This window comes from Macaca nemestrina, chromosome 4, assembly GCF_043159975.1.
Source record: "Macaca nemestrina isolate mMacNem1 chromosome 4, mMacNem.hap1, whole genome shotgun sequence".
Lineage (NCBI taxonomy): Eukaryota > Metazoa > Chordata > Mammalia > Primates > Cercopithecidae > Macaca > Macaca nemestrina.
Window position 1 is genome coordinate 159,281,633 of NC_092128.1, and position 13,655 is coordinate 159,295,287.

General features: G+C 35.7%; 1 protein-coding gene across 28 annotated transcripts in view; it reads left to right on the plus strand.

The window, feature by feature from the left end:
• The window catches only part of LOC105483467 (uncharacterized), a 573,731-nt gene that overhangs the window by 495,484 nt on the left and 64,592 nt on the right, over positions 1 to 13,655 (plus strand). The gene's annotated exons all lie outside the window — the stretch shown is intronic.

The following is a 13,655-nucleotide window of genomic DNA, read 5'->3' on the forward strand; positions in this document are numbered from 1 at the left end:
AATTACTTTGAATTCCGTAATTAATATACTTATATGTGAAACATTTTCCACTCGGGATATTTAGAGTCGTGGATTTGGTGGGGAAAAAAAGTTATTTTATTTTATTGTGAGGGTTTGAATAGGCATTTTGACATTCATTATCTATTTGCAGGGAAATGACAAGTTTTCAAAATGAAACAGTCTTTGCTATCTGTCTCTTTTGAAAGACTTACTCTCATGTTGTTTATTTAATTGTTTTGTCCGCACTAATCTTGCTTTTTTGAAATAGTGCATATTCCTTTTAATTACATCTACTTATTTAAATAAAACTTTTAAATTGTGAATAGCTATGAATCACCATATCCGTATAACTAGAATATGAAAGTCTTAAAACATTAATGCTCTAATAATTAGAATATTCCTGTTTCTTGCATTTGTTATACATTAATACACATTCTGAAAAAGAGGAAATGCCTATCTTGGAAGTGGCTTAAGTTGTTTTGGGCCCTTCTTCTCAGGGACAGTCATATATTTTGGAGCAGCCAAAATTCACATCTCTTTGCCAGTGTGCAGGCCCAAAATGCCAGGTTATTATGCATTAGTAGAAGGGCATATTTTCTTCATACTGTATTAATGAATTTATTTCATGAATTTTTCTTTTCAAATGTCTGTAACTGTAATTATCTTTGCTTATATTCAGTTTCACTGGATGACTTAGAATGCTGATATTCAAATAGTTTTTTGAAGCTCAGATTTCAGGCTTTGTTCAATTCTACTTACAGTATTTATTGCAACTAATCATTATTCCACCTGCCTCTGAGCCACCTTTTACCTCGTAGTAGCAGAGGTGAGTCCAGTCTCAGGCAGGAAGAACAAGGATGTGTTTGGCAGGTAAACGGATTAGTGAATCTACATCAAGGGATTGAGTCAGCAGTTCATACCAACAGAGCTAGAGCAATGCTTTTTGAACTATGGGCAGCTGTCCTTCCTCTTGATGCATGCATCTTTAATCATTTCCAGCATTTTCTTTTCCGTTTATTATTTTCACCAGGGAGGAGAGAGCCTTATAATATTAGCCTGTTATGTTAGCTTTCCATAGATGTGCACATTATTTAAATCATATATAAATTAGATCCATCCTTCAATAACAATTTTAAAACTAGTAAATCATCTCCTAATAATTTTTCAAAATTTAAATTACTGTTAATTTCAGATAAGGCTAATAGGCAGTGGTTTTCTTGTTCTGCAACACTCTTAACCTGGAACTAAGCCATGTTCTCTAATAACCAGGTCTCAAGGTATATGAATTTTCTTTCAATATTGGAAACATGGTTAGTGTGACCTAAAGCTCCAACTTATTATTACATATATGGAAACCAATCTAGCTAGTTCTTTCTTATTTAAATTATATTTCCTTAGAGCCCTTTCATTGTTCCTCTTGGGGAGGACTTAAAGGTTTTCTTGGTTCTAGTCACAATCAGAAAATACATAATGAATTTTGTACACATAAGAAGAAAGAAGTAGAGGGGCATTATTGCTTGAAAACAAGGTGTAGCACATTTTTTTAAATTACTGTATTAAATAGAATCAGCATATGTTAACAAAACAACAGCTAAACTACCCCCATCTAAACTTCAAATGAAGACAACTGAGTAAAATGAGTAAGATGTTTTCTGACGTAATCACTGAAGTCTCAAAGGAAAAAGGGACAGTCACAAAATTACTGAGTCTGATGAATTAACTATTTAAAAGTGTGATTAAAAGCCAGTGGAAATGATAGGAATGGCAGCAACAAAGCATCCGGAATGTAGAAATAGAGGTACATTCACTGGCCAACTGGAGTAGGGTTTCTGTTATCCCAAGACTGTGTTAAGTGATTAGGAGTGAAGGCATGGTTTTCACATTATCTCAACACATCTGCTCACTGGACGAGTAGTGGATGATACGGAGGTTGTCTGGTAATCCTAAATGGAAGAGGATATAAGCCATGAAACAGGAGAGTGAGAAAGGTGATAGAAATATGCTTGAACCTCATATGTTGTTAAGTTCTGAAGCCCTTAGGAATTTCGTCTTTTAAAATTATTATTATGTTCCTTTGCTATTTCTCCTCAAGAATAGACTGTGACTTTTCTTTCTTGTCTTCATATTTTTAAAAACAGTTTCTAGCACATTTTGTACAAAATCTCTAGGAACATTTTAGGGTTTCTTTAAATTCTTAACTCAGTGTTTTTCAAGGCAAACCATTCTGAATAAAGGAACACAAAATTTCTGACATATTTGAAGTATGTAAAAACTCTAAATTACCTGGATCCTAATGAATTATAGATGCAGTTTAGGTAGCTATTCTAAAAATTAGGAAGGTCAAATACTACCTCTTTGTTTGGAAATTCCACCTCCGTGATTTGTTCATGATAGCCTTTTTGTGAAAAGGGTTTTGACTGTAAAGAATGAATGAATGAGTAAGCAGTTTTTATTAAACAAGCTCAACTTTGTTCTATTGCTGCTGTCCCTTTGTTGTTGTAATGTATGCTTCTAATTCATGCAATACCAACATGTTTTCCTTCTCTTCAAGAAATAAGCTTTCCTAAAATATTTTCACTTCTAAACAATGTGGCATATATATTTGAAATTTTCTTTGAGTTAATAGAGGTCTACTTTAGGGCATTATCTAGAATATTGATAAAAATCTTTTTAAATACCCTCAAAGCTGCTTGAACAGGGGATGCAGGGTAGTCAGAAATAGAACTATACCTGCTCTTTTCTTACTATTCATTGAATATTTTCTAAATATAAAGGGGGAAAGATGATATAAATATTATTCAAAAGAAATACAAAGGAGAAATGCTTGACGTGATGGATACCCTGTTTACCCTGATGTGATTTCACAGTGCATGCCTATGTCAAAATATTTCCTGTAATCCATAAATATTACACCTACTGTGTACCCACAAAGATTAAAAACGAAAAATTTTTTTCCAGGGTATATGGGCGTATACTTTCACTTTACAGTTGTAGAAGTTGGATGCCTGAGGTTTGGATAAATTACTGCTTTCACAAGTCAGATTCCTTTAAAACTGGTTGGGGTTTTTGAGAATGCATCCAGTGTATCTGCTCCTGCTCTAGTGAAGAAGTCCTCAACTGCTGCTACTTAGGACAAAATCATCATGGTACATGGAAGAAACCTGTAAAAGGACCTGTAAATATTAGATTTTTCTGACTTGTTCACTTGCCTCCTCCTCCTTCCCAGCAGTGGACTTTTTTTTTTTTTTAGGGTCTATGTGCAAGCAGTTTTATTTTTTAAATATATTCATAAAAGTTGCTTTTTCAAAGGAGTCTAAAATGCCTTTCATATTTGTCATTGTTTTCTTTAAATCTAGAACTCTTTTGGAAGGGATATGTAACTTGTGATGGCATTGTTATAGTTTGGAAACTGTATTCATCTGCTTCTTCAACTCAAAATAACAGTACCTTCAGATCCTGAAAACTTAACTAGTTGTCTTTATTTATTTTTACCCCACTACACCTTATGTACCTTAATCAATAGGAGTTCAGACTTTATCCTCTTGTTTTTGCTGCATTTCACATCTTCAAAAATCAACAACTCTGTCATTGCATTCCAGACACATGAAGCCAAGTTTAAGAAACAGTCATGAATTGGGATTTTTTTTTTCTCCATTTAACAAAATTTACTTTAAAAGTAGCAGGTAAAATAACCCCAAATCAATCTGTTACAAGGAAATGTTATTTTATGTTTATATGGCACTTTTTGTTTTCAATGGTTTTAAAGTTGCAAAATGGACGTTCCATTCCACTGTGGTAGTGTAATGCATTTTCAAAGGAAGAAACCGAAGCCTTGAGGTGTTAAGTATGCTGTCTGCAGTTGCACAATGAACATGGCAGAGACAAAATTAGAACTCAGTTTCTAAGTTTTGTTTTCTTTCATCTGTCTCTCTTTTACATATTTAATTCTCAAATTAGAAGTGTGATGTACTTTCAAATTTAATTTAGACCCCTGAAAAATACTTTTTTTCTGTGATACAGTTTTGCTTACTTTTCTGTAATCTAAGTGATTATTTTCAAAAAGTTTTAAACAGTAGTTAGAAATATGAATGAAACAGAAATGCAAAAAGAAGCCTCCAAACTGATAGACTGGATTCTGGTAAAACTAAAACACTCATGGAAGTTTTGTTATAAATTTTGTTCCAAGAACTGACCTTATTCCTCTGGAAATGACATCATGATGTATCACTAAATGGTCTACTTTATCATGAAACTTGAGACTACCACATGGGATAGAATATTTAAGTTCCTGAACTTAATGACTTAAGTTTTCTTGAACATTAAGGTATTCAGTGATTACTCTCACAGGCTTACAAGATAATGAAAAGTCTAATCTTTAGCTGAATCTTCAGTCATATAATATGTAGTCAGATAAGAAGTGAATGGACAACCAAATAGTTAAGTAATGAGCCAATGGAAAAATGAATGAATGAAACTGACAAGCAAAGGCTTTAATGGATTCATATTAGATATTATGGTTTTATGCTTGATACATTATAGAATTCAAATAAAAATGGAAAATATCTCTAGGATATCAATTATTCAGCTATGCCAAAGTTATTCAGCTGCTTTAAATCATAACCTTCTTACTTCTGCGATGTTATACAAAGGAGAGAATTCAAATGGAGGAAAAAGACACATGGGAAAAAGTATTCATTGTAACCCTATACATTTGATCCCCAATTTTTTTTGGAGGGGTGTGTGGGGGATGGAGTCTCACTCTGTTGCCCAGGCTGCAGTGCAGTGGCGCGATCTTGGCTCACTGCAACCTCTGCCTCCCAATTCTCAGAACTGTTCAAGCAATTCTCCTGCCTCAGCCTCCCAAGTAGCTGGGATTACAGGCGCATGCCACTATGCCCGGCTAATTTTTTTGTAGAGACGGGGTTTCCCCATATGAGCGAGGATGGTATTGATCTCCTGACCTCATAATCCACCCGCCTCCGCCTCCCAAAGTGCTGGGATAACAGGCGTCAACCACTGCGCCGGCCGTGATCCCAAATTTGAAGCCCTAGAGAGTCTTAACATTTGGGAATTTGTTAAGCAAATACATTCCTGGGATGAAACTTTTTACAGCTACTTAAAATATTGATTAGACCAATAGTACCATGTGATAAAAGAAAGAACAAGAGCTATGGGATCAGAATAAACTATATTTTTCTTTTTCTTTCTTTTTTTCTTTTCTTTTTTTTTTTTTTTTTTTTTTTTTTTTTTTTTGAGACGGAGTCTGGCTCTGTCGCCCAGGCTGGAGTGCAGTGGCCGGATCTCAGCTCACTGCAAGCTCCGCCTCCCGGGTTCCCGCCATTCTCCTGCCTCAGCCTCCCGAGTAGCTGGGACTACAGGCGCCGCCACCGCGCCCGGCTAGTTTTTTGTATTTTTTAGTAGAGACGGGGTTTCACTGTGTTAGCCAGGATGGTCTCAATCTCCTGACCTCGTGATCCGCCCGTCTCGGCCTCCCAAAGTGCTGGGATTACAGGCTTGAGCCACCGCGCCCGGCCAGAATAAACTATATTTGAGTCCTCTGTCACTTCCAAAATGTTCCAAATATAAAGAAGCTCCTGGAATCTCTGTGCACTCTTATAGTTTCTTTGCAGAATCCTCCCTGACCTGACATAGACTACTTATCCTATTGTGTACTGAGATTCAACACTGTACTTGCAGATAAACCAATTTAATTTTGAGAGGTAATCTGACTAAACACTTAAGAAAGGAATGAATGGAATCAAATAGGCCACGATCAAATTCTGGCCACTTACTACTGGTACCACATTGGGTACATTACTTCTTTGAAGCTCAGATTTCTTGTCAATAAGTTGCTGATAATTATACTGTTTACCCAATGGATGATAAAATGGCCTGATAGGTACTAGCACTGAGCTAGATATGGATTTGGTATTAAGTACGTAGTAATTGTCAGCACTGTTGTTGTCTTATGCTAATCTAAAACTTTACTCAAAACAGATTTTAGTCGGTCATTTATGCTCAAACTATTACTTCTTAGTACACCAAACACCCTGTATAACCAAACCCCCAATCCAACTGCCGGGCCGTTTTTCCTAGTAACATTTCTTGTATAAGCCAGCATTTTTGGAGTTACTAGTCATTTCCCCCAAACTGTGTGAATTCCCACCCTGAGCCTTTCCTCCTGCTCAGCCCACAGACTATGTGTTTTCTCCCTCTTCTAGATTTTCCTGTTGAACCGTCCTTTTCCTTCAAGGTTTAACTCAAGTGGAGCTTCCTGCTGGAAGACTTCTATAAAGCACTCAGTATTTACCGTCTTTTTCTCCTGTGTTTTTATAGCACTTTGTATTTGATAGAATGCTTTGCACTTTCCGTAGATCATAATTTCTATATCTGACTCTCTACCATATATTAAACTTTTTGAAGACAGAAGCTATTTCTCCCTTCATTTTTGTAATTCTTTTAACAACTTAGTAACTTGCACACAGTGGATACTTATAAAATATATGTCAAATTAAATTCAAGTGACTGAAAGCTCTAGAAATAACCTTGTGTAACCCTTCTTGACACAGATGTGCCATTTGAAGTGCCCATTTGAATATGATTTTTTAAATGTTTACATATTGAATTTTCACGTACATAAAGTTGGTTCTAAAAGGCTGAAAGTATTGGCATACTTGACACAGAATCACTCCCCCCCCCACCACACTTCATTTTAATTTATTGCACAGATAGAAAGCTAATGGGTACAATTATATGGATATAATCTTTCCATCTGGGCTAGTTCATGAACAAAGCATATTAGGTAATTTACAAGTTCTGTCCTGGCTTGCTTAAAACAGTACCTGTAACATTTTGGGAAATTTTTACTAGCTCAAGAGAGGGAGAAATAAATGAATTGATTTACATGGTCGATTTGGAAGACTTATGGATCCTCTAGAAAGAAAATAAACTCAAGAGTTTTCAAATATAATATCTTATAATTCTCTCTTTAGAAAGGAAGAAATTGTAGTTCTTTAAAACTGATTAACTATGAGGATGGTAAGATTGGGGGAAAGGATAGGTGAAAACTTGGCCTGAACATGAGTGTCAGCTGATGTTGAAAGAGTTTCTAATTTTAGTAATTAAAATAAAAATTTTTAATAGCTTCACCCATTGCCACATAATATTAATTAGGCCTCCAAAGACAAGAAAAGCTCGCTCCTCTGTGAACCATTTTTACAGGAATCTCTGTGCCCTCTTAGAGTTTCAAGTCTATGACTTGAGAGATTTAAACTACAAAATTCTGTGTTTATGTGTGTGTCTCTCTCTCTCTGTCTCTCTGTCTCTGTGTGTGTGTCTCTCTCTCACACACACAGATACACACACAGACATACACGCACATAATTTTCTCCCAAAAAATTTACACACAAATTAATGGCGTGTTCCTTTTTGACAGACTTTGGCTTAAACCCTATTGTAAAACATTCTAAAATGGCTAATGATATCTACCTACTAACAAGGACTCTGTAATCAATAACCCAATCAAATACTCAAAATGCTTAAATATAATCTTAGGATTTTTAAATATCCTGATTATTTTCACTTGGTACTTCATATTGAATGAATATCACCAAGATCCAACTTGACAGGCTGGGCGCAGTGGCTCATGCCTGTAATCACAGCACTTTGGGAGGCCGAGGCAGGCAGATGACCTGAGGTCAGGACTTTGAGACAAGCCTGGCCAACATGGTGAAACCCTCCCTCTACTGAAAATACAAAAATTGGCTGGGCCATGGTGGCAGGCACATGTAATCCCAGCTACTCGGAGGCTGAGGCAGGAGAGTCACTTGAACCCGATAGGCAGAGATCTCAGTGAGCCGAGTTCTAGCCACTGCACTCCCATCTGGGCGACAGAGAGAGAGTCCGTCTCAAAAAACAAAACAAAACAAAAACCAAAACAAAGATCCAACTTGATTTAAAAAAAATAAAAAAATTAAAAAAGGCGGGGGCTGGACTGCCCGCGTGCGGTGGCTCACGCCTGTAATCCTGGCACTTTGGGAGACCGAGGTGGGCTGATAACCAGGTCAGGAGATCGAGACCATCCTGGCCAACATGGTGAAACTCCGTCTCTCCTAAAAATATAAAAATTAGCTGGGCGTGGTGGCAGGTGCCTGTAATCCCAGCTACTCTGGAGGCTGAGGCAGAATCCGGGAGGTGGAGCTTGCAGTGAGCCACTGCACTCCAGCCTGGAGACGGAGCCAGACTCCGTCTCAAAAAAAAAGGGGGGGGGGGGCTGGACTTGCCAGAGTTTGGTTGGCAAAGAAAACCCATCAAATTTTAAAATTATCAAAGTCAGAGTAGACTTTGAAAAATCTTTATTTCTGTTTGTATATAATGGTGAACTTAAACAATCTATGAGAATTTTGCATAAGGTCCAATTCTCCTTCTTCAGAACTGGAGAAGAACTTATTTATATATTACATATTTTTCTTTAAGTAAAAAAGGACAAATCAGTTCCTATTGAATCTTAATTTGGAAGTATTGTTTGATTGTGGAAGATTCTAGAATGCATGTTAAGAATCTGATCTTGTCTATGAGCCCCTTCCCTGTTTCACTCCATGTTCTCTGCAGTCCCACCTTCCAATATTCTCATCATGTTCTACTTCATCCAAAAAGACTAAACTTTTCACCCTTCTCTGAATATGCATTTTCATTACTTTCCACCTTGCGAATTTTTTGAGACGGAGTCTCACGCTGTTGCCCAGGCTGGAGTGCAGTGGCGCGATCTTGGCTCACTGCAAGCTCCGCCTCCCGGGTTCCCGCCATTCTCCTGCCTCAGCCTCCTGAGTAGCTGGGACTACAGGCGCCGCCACCGCGCCCGGCTAATTTTTTGTATTTTTAGTAGAGACGGGGTTTCACTGTGGTCTCGATCTCCTGACCTTGTGATCCGCCCGCCTCGGCCTCCCAAAGTGCTGGGATTACAGGCTTGAGCCACCGCGCCCGGCTCCAAACTACTTTTAAATATCTACAATTCTATCATTTCCCAAGGAGACTTATGTACTATTACAAATAAAATAGGCATATAAATAATAACTAATATAAATAAAAGCTGCCTTAATAATTACAAAACCTTTATTAGGATTAAAAAGCCCTTTCTAAATAATAATCAAACATAATTTTAGAGCTAGTTTAATGGCAATTATATTTAAATACATACTTTAAAAATGTATGTTGTGACTCTCTTAACACCTAGCTCTAAGAAATTAAAACCATTATCACAATATTTTATATATAATATGATTAACAAAAACTTGCAACATTAATAAAATGCCATGTTTTTCTACTCTTTAAAAAGAGTCAAGCTAATATCAATGTACTAAGTAATAAAAGTAAAATATGTTCATAAATAGACGTGGAATATTCACCAATCTTAGAACTTTCTCCTTCAGTCTACCAACTCAAATCTATATGAGAAACCTATTTTTAGTTTTTGTAAAAGAATAAAGCCTGGCACCCATTTTTAGTTTAGCAAGCTCATAGTGACACAGAGAGCATTTTTCTATAGAGTTTTCATAGCATATGTTGTATGGATCACATACTAAACATTTATTTTGTAATTTACAGGCTAGAGTAATTATGAGAAAAGAAACTGGGTAAAAAATATCAGATCAAACTTTGATAATAATAAGTTTAAGTAAGAAACTAACTTGTGAAATTTACATGTTAGCTGGGCATATTTCAAGATATCATCTGTTGGGAAACACCTGAAACAAGTTGTTTTCTAATAAGATTTACCCCCCCATCGCCCCCGTTTTTTTCTTTTAGCTGAATTGTTATGGGAAAACACTTTTGTTTGGTTGGTTTTTTTTCTGAACAAATATTTGTGTGACAGTTTCTACTGCTGTTGGTTCAGTTGACATTCTATCATAAATAATAAAAATTCTTCGATGTTTTTACTCTTACAAATATAATAAATCTTCACTTATATTAACATATGTAAATTGTACATATATAATACACGTAAATTGTCATATGTTACAGATGCTTTAGAAACGTGGTATATTTGAATAACTATATGTACATCATAGAACCACAGGATTCTGGAATACATGTGAATTAAAATCATTAAAATGTTTATAAACTGAAAACTCAGTCATGTGAATTTACTTATGAAGAATACCTTAATATTACAGTAGAGGCAGAGTATGGGAGATGTTTAATTTTAGTACAATTTTAAAGCAATGATATGTTTCACTGGCTGCTTACTTTTAAATTATATATTCATAAACTCAAGCAATGTTCATTCACAAATTTTTCCCTATAAATTTAGCTTTCCTCTACTAATCAAGGATGTAAGTTAGTAGACTCTAGTTATTTCTGGATTGCTTGGTTCATATCTTAAAAAGGAGAGATTTTTTAAAATGGTGTTTACTCAGAAATTAATGACTTTTTTAAGGGAGAAAATTTGGGATTTCACATTTCAGAAGTAGTAGTATTGGCAGATGTATATCAGGATTTTAAAAATTCCTTGCAAAAATATGCATTTTCCACCTAGCTGGAAACAACATGAAATCTTTATTCTATGGGAGATCTAGAGAGGTTGTGTGCCTGTCTAGATCCCGTTCCTTCACATCCTACACTGAGTTAATAACCAGTGGTGGACAAGAATGCAGATCGCCTGCCTTTTGGGTAGGTGTAATTTTTCATTACCCTGAAAGTCTTAAAGGTAATCTTCAGCATATTGAATACTTTATTATATGTTAAATCACATTTCTAACTGTTCCAGATCATGTTTCTATAGCCTGTGTACATAGTGATTGACACATAAAAATCAGCCACACTTAACAAGTTGAACTTAAACATCTTTGTATGAATTTAATATCTAATTGTGAATTGCTACTCACTATGTGATCACCATCTGTCATTCAAAATGAACTGAGAACTATACATGATCACTATTTATTGGTTCAATCTTTTTCAAGGCAGAATGCCTAAGGAAGTTACTGGTTATTGATTCACTATAATTGAAATGCCCACACATTTGAAAAAAAAAAAAAAAGGTTAAATAATGAAAATAACTTGTTTCCCTGTATACTGATTTAACTAAAGAAAAAAAAGTAAAATGCATTTGTGATTCGCTTGTACATTGTCTAACCACAATAAAAACTTACTTGAGAAGTTCATCAGACATATATATTTATTTCATAAATAGGTATCTTTTGGATGGCTTTTGTGAAGAAAATGATGCATTGGAGTTGATATACTGTGCATAATATAAATGCCAATAATACATTTATTCTTCTAGATTTTTATTTATTCTAAGTTTATCCAATTATTATGTAGGGCTCTTTACATCAAAGATTGACTGCCTCTGTTTTTGCTTTGAGGAGTCTTAGCTTTTGCCCTATGTCCAGTTATGTGTTTCTGAAGCAGAGCAAAAGTTGTTGGTGCTTGTGGGTTGCTCTCCTTCTTGTGCCAGAATCACCTCCCTGCAAGACTGCATGTGGAACATTCCTAACCCTCATTTGTTTCTCCCAGGACTCTGGCTCCTTTGAGGGATTTGCCTGCCTAGCTTGATGGAGGTATTCCAGCTCTGCTTTCTTTCAGATAATATTTCTTATTCATTTTATCTAAATAGAGGATTATATTAGCTAAACACGATTGAACTTGAGATATGAGTAGGTACCTTTCTAGTATCTGGTTTTGTTACAGGTTCTTATGGTTGATTTTCTGCCTGTAATGTAGTATTCTAATACAACCGTCCTTAAATAGCAACAACTCCTAGGAAAAAAGTTTCGAGGAAACCTATGCAAGCTTTTTGAAAGAAATTGGCATTTAAGTGCTTAATTCAATTAGCAACTCATAAAGTCTATATTGACTAGGATGCAAATAGCCTTTATAAGCATTAATTTCATGACACGAACATTTTGTAGAAGTGAATGTAGAGTTTGTAGATCCTTAGGCAAATCTTCACTGTCAGTTGAATTTATTTAAAGAGCTTTTCTGGTCACCTTTGAACCTCAATGATTTCTCCAGATGTACAGAAGTGAACAATGTAAAAATCTTGCTGTTTCAGCAGAACTGATTCCAGCTGGCTGGGAACTGGATCTGCAAGTCATTGGTTACAGCTGTGTTTCGATTTATGTGATGGTTGAAAAAATAAATTACCCGATTAGATGGCTAGAAAGAGGACTCTTTGTTTAGCCCTTGTGTGGGGACTGAAAGTGTTTATGGTGCTGTTTTCTACGCAGCCTTTGCAAAGTAAGCTGGACAAATAGACTTATTCAATGCTTCTAAGAAATGTTGCATATTCAGCTTTAATTCTTTACTAAAGAAACTGTATTTTTTTATAGTGCTGTCATCCAGCAAATGTTTGAAAGGTCTAGCATTTAAGAGAAGCAGTACGTTTTCTGTCCTACTGAGCACTGCATTTAGTAATTGAAAAGCAGTTTTCTTTTGTTTAATGTGTACTTTAAAACCTGTCTTTGCCAGGCACAGGAATGGGAATACATTCTCTCTTAAACTCAATCGTTTATAATAGCAATGTATCTGAACATAAGTTCTAACTTAACCCTTTTCCTCAGTGAGTTATGGCTAGTGTCACATAAGAGAAAATACATTAATTAAATTGCTATATAAAGAAATATAGTCAAACATGACTGTAAAAAAATTAGCATGCCTGTGGGCCACCTGGGCCATGAGACTGTAGAATTTGTGAATGTTTTCTTTGTTATCAAAGTAAAGCTTTGTATGGAGAGTTTGGAAGAGTGTTAATCAGCATATAACTTTCCAGGCTAGTAAAAGTCAAAATGCTAACTCTTGGAGCTTTGGTATACAGAGCCTAACAAAATACCTCCCCAAAGAGACTAATATACTAGCACTGTCTTGTGTGAGGAGTTTTTTGTTTGTTCTATTGTATTATTTTTCTAAGGTAACTTAACTTGGATCATTCTGTTTCCCAAGTTATGAGCTGTCAGAACCAATGAATTGTTTATAGCTCAGCCAGTTCTACTGTGGCGTTAAAAAAGTGAGTGGGGGCTCTGGAAAAGATGGCTATGATGATGTGTCTTCATCATTATTTTCTCAAACACTGATTTGCTAAATGATTTCAATATTTTTTGGAAGATTTTTTTTTTTTTCTTTAATGCTTTCTAAACTCCTGAAAAGGGCCCGCATTCTTCAGTGAACTTGAAACTGAGGCCAAGCACTTGGCTGGGTGTCACAAGGTCTCCTAAGTTCAGTAGCAGTTCAGTGTGGGGAACACCCAGGCATGGGTTATATTTTCCAAGAAAATAGAAAATTCTTTGTCTATTTCCTTTCTTAAACAGCTATATATTATGGAATGTAAAGATGCGGAATAAATAAGCATAATGTGTCTAATAGGAGACAAAGGTGGGATTGATCTGTCTTGAATTGAAAGACAGTTTTGCTGTTAGGCTATTTTCTTGATCAATGGAAGTATACCTTCTAACCCTTCGCAAAATCAATACAATTGATTGGAAGAGATAGAACAAAGCATGAGAATGCAAAATACACTTGAACCTTCATTGTTCAGAAATATTTAAATGATGTTTATAATGCTTAGAAGCATTTTCCACTAACTCCATGTAATGGAAGCTCCTTTAACCAAGATTGAAGATCTAAGTAATAGAGTTTGAGAATATGCTGTAGTGGCA